The sequence below is a fragment of the Protobothrops mucrosquamatus genome, unplaced genomic scaffold, assembly GCF_001527695.2.
Source record: "Protobothrops mucrosquamatus isolate PMUCROS unplaced genomic scaffold, P.Mucros_1.0 scaffold173, whole genome shotgun sequence".
In the NCBI taxonomy this organism is placed as follows: domain Eukaryota; kingdom Metazoa; phylum Chordata; class Lepidosauria; order Squamata; family Viperidae; genus Protobothrops; species Protobothrops mucrosquamatus.
The window spans coordinates 640,282-644,165 of NW_015386533.1; positions in this window are offsets into that span (position 1 = coordinate 640,282).

The window sequence follows — 3,884 nt, forward strand, 5'->3', positions numbered from 1 at the left end:
TTTCACATCCTGAACATTTTTGGGTGTATTTTATAGATTTTTGGCTGTTAATCATTAAAATATCCTGTGATTTTAACTTATCACATACTATTTTATAGAAATCTTCTGTTTTTGCAGTTTCTTACATTTTAAGTTTACTAATATTTGCTTGCATTATAATATGCTTTGTGTAGCTCCTACATGTCCAGGCATGCATTCAGGGCATGCTGTATAAATTTGTGGAACAGGTAGAGTTTGGACATGCCTAGGCATGCTTAGGCTGGATGGATGCTGCCTGGAAAGGTTATAAAAGCAGCTCACATGAACAGATGCTACTCATTTTGTTGATATCAGTTTCCATGTAGTTTGATGTGATTGTTTCAAGGCACAGCTTTGCCTATCTACGTGTAATTTAAATAATAAGTAACCCAGTTATAGACTTGATGTAGGATAATTGGTGACAGCAGAAATGTCTTCTCAATGTTGGAAGAGCCACGATATGTTCTGCTACATATGTGGCAAGTACATGGTTAATCCTCAAACACAACCCATGACTGGACTTAAGAAAGCATATGAAGTTGGGTTGTAAGATTGGTAATTAAGATAAGGTCTGGGCTCCCCTCATTTGCTGTGCAAGATGTGCTGTTCATCTTAGAGCTTGGCTTTAGACTTAGAGGAACTCAGAAGTCAATGCCTCTTTGCTGTCCTGATGATATGGTGAGAACAGAATGATCGTATGATAGACTTACTCCTGACTAATGTCGTTGGTTTCTCTGCTAAAAATAAAAAATCAGATATCCCAATCTGCCCTGAGATGAGTACTGCATGATGACAATTTATCTCTACCGAAGCCACCAGAGAAATGGAGTTTACATAAAACAGATGAAGATGTTGCAATGCACCAGAAATGTACAGACAGTTACAGTGATTTGGATTTTGAACTGGTGTTTTGTTGAGTGAGTTTTGTTTCATTTTACGACCTTTTTACAGTTAAGTGAATCACTACAATTGTTAAGCTAGTAATATGGTTGTTAAGTGAATCTGGTTTTCCCATTGACTTTAATAGAATAACAGAGATGGAAAAGACCTTGGAGGTCTTCTAGTCCAACTCCCTGCTCAAGCAGGAAACCCTATACCATTTTAGACAAATGGCTGTCCAGTCTCTTCTTAAAGCATCCATAACTTCTGGAGGCAAGTCATTCCACTGATTAATTGTTAATTAAATTTATCCTTAGTTCTAGGTTGCTTCTCTCCTTGATTAGTTTACATCCATTAGTTTCCATCCATTTGCATCCACTTTGCTTGCTAGAATAGAAGACTACAAAAGATGATCACATATCTCCAGGACCCTGCAACTGTCATAAATATGAATCAGTTGCCAAGCATCTGAATTTTAATCATGTGACCATGGATGCTGCCATAGTATTAAGTGTAAAAAATAGTCATAGATTGTAAATTCGAACGGTCACTAAATGAACTGTTAAGTCAAAGACTACCTGTACTGTGGTTAAGTATGTGAATGGGGCAGTCTTGCAAGAGAGTCTCATTACATTAAGAAGAATCCATTCAGTGGTGTGCGGGTGAGCATTATCATGAACCAACACCACACCTGAAGTCAGCATGCTTGTTAGGGATGGCTCGTCTGAGTTTTCGTAACATTTCACAGTAGACGTCTGAATTGATGGTCGAACCACACTCCATGAACTTCACTAGCAGTACTCCTTTGGCATCTTCACATTTGGCGGGATTTTCTATGGCACCACTTCCGGTGTGGTGTTGGTTTATAATGCTCGCCTGCACACCACTAGACGCACCCAAGAACTTTTGAAGCAGTTCCGTTGGGATGTTTTTGATCACACACCCCCATAGCCCAAATTTGGCGCCGAGCGACTACTACTAAGAAATTTCAAACCTTGTAAGACGTTATGTCAAGTGCCTCAATTTGAATGGCGATTATGTCAAAAAGTAATGTAATATAGTTTTCTAATGTGTATAATGAAGTTCTGTATTTGCGAGTGTCTGTCATAGATAACCAAATGGAGGTTTATTTCCGAATTGCCCTCATACAATCTTTCTTGCCACAGTTAAGTGAATCACTGTTAAGTTAGTAACACGGTTGTTAAGTAAATCTGACTTCCCCATTGACTACTTGTCAGAAGTAACATATAATTCACCACATTTTGTAATCCAAATTACACCAAGTACTGTAGTTTGGTGCTTTCCTGACTTTTTCTCATTCTTTTTGAAGAAAAATTCAATAACAATAATATGCATTTAAGCCTACCTTTTATACTTTGACAGTAACACATTTACCAAGTAGAACCTGTATACTGTTTGTTGAAAATTATTTGTATAGCAATTTTATCACAAATTACAGTTAAAAAGATAAAAACAAACTAAAAGAAAAAAAGTACAGAAAAGAAAAAATAGAAAGTGTAGAAAAGAAAAAGTAGAAAATAGGAAAGAAAAATAATACAGTAAAGAAATACATAAAGAAATGACTTCCCTCTTCATCACAAGTATAAACAATTTTATAACTTATCACCTTTTCTTAAAATACAAAAAAGATCCTCCCATATCCCAAGCCTTATCCATAAACAAATCCTTAAAGCTTGCCATTCAGTCCTGATTAGCAAAAGTTCATTGATTACCAGAGATAAATATTTATTCTAATCTTGATCAAATAAAACCAACTTTATATTTTTAATTTCTAGTCCCTTCAAATAATGTCCTAGTACTTTATTTCTTTTCATCTTTTGTTTGTCTCTTTTCACAAAATTCTTCAGAGCGTTGACATTTTTTTTATAAAACTGATGGGAAATTATCCAGATTACGCTTTTGGTTTGTTTGGTTTTCATATTCTTTTCAATTATTAAAACATCGGCCAGTTTTATGTCCAGTGTAGCATCTTTTTTGTATTATTCTTATAGTCAGTCATTTTTAAATCCAATTTCAGATCAGTCTCAGTCTTGTCAGGTAAAATTTGTTCTTCTTCCATAACTTCTTTTAAACACAGTCTATTTATAGAGATAAACACTCTTAAAATTAACATCTTGGTCTATTGTTCAAAAATATCTTTCAATATGTCCAATGTTAAAAATATTTTGCTCCATTCAGTGTTAGTAAGTCAAATTTAACTGTTCACCTTTATATATCTTTACTTCCTTCTGGTTCACTCTAATATCCAACTTTCAAAGTCTCATCCTATCGTGTTTTTAGAATTAGAATACTTTATTTGGCCAAGTGTGATTAGACATACAAGGAATTTGTCTCCAATACAGAAGCTCTCAGTGTACACGCAAAGCAAGAATAATATTTTTAAAGAGAATTCAATTTCCCATAGATTTTATAATTACGGTAATCCTGAAATTTTATTTCAAATCCACATACATGTTTAGTCTGTTTGTAACTCCAGAACTGAAGTTCTAGTCATTCTTTTGCTGTGTATTCCAAAATATTTTCCCCTTAAGCTTGTATTTAAAACTTGATTTGCTAAGGATTGAAAAAAACTCATTCAGGCTCTAAAGTTTATCAATCCAAAGATTCCAAATAGTTGAAAAGCAATTAAAAAGCATTTCCCAAAAACAATTAGAAAAACAATTATGCAAACCTAGCGCAACCCCCCCCCCCTTTTGAAGGCACCAACTAGTTTCAGCAATATGGCTATTCCCTTGTGTCCCAGAGCGCTAATCCACCAGAAACTACTGTCTTGTCTCCTTGTGAGGAGCAACTGCCTGGGGCACTTGCAGGCAATCTCAAGTTCTTTCCTTGTCTGGAGGACAATTACAAAGAGATGATTTACTTGCCAGGTGTTTATTCCGCCACAGTGGTCAACTCTGCTTTTAGCAGAGCCATCTTCAGTTCACTATTTTTCCCCCTCGAAGTCCTTTATAACAGCGGTCTCC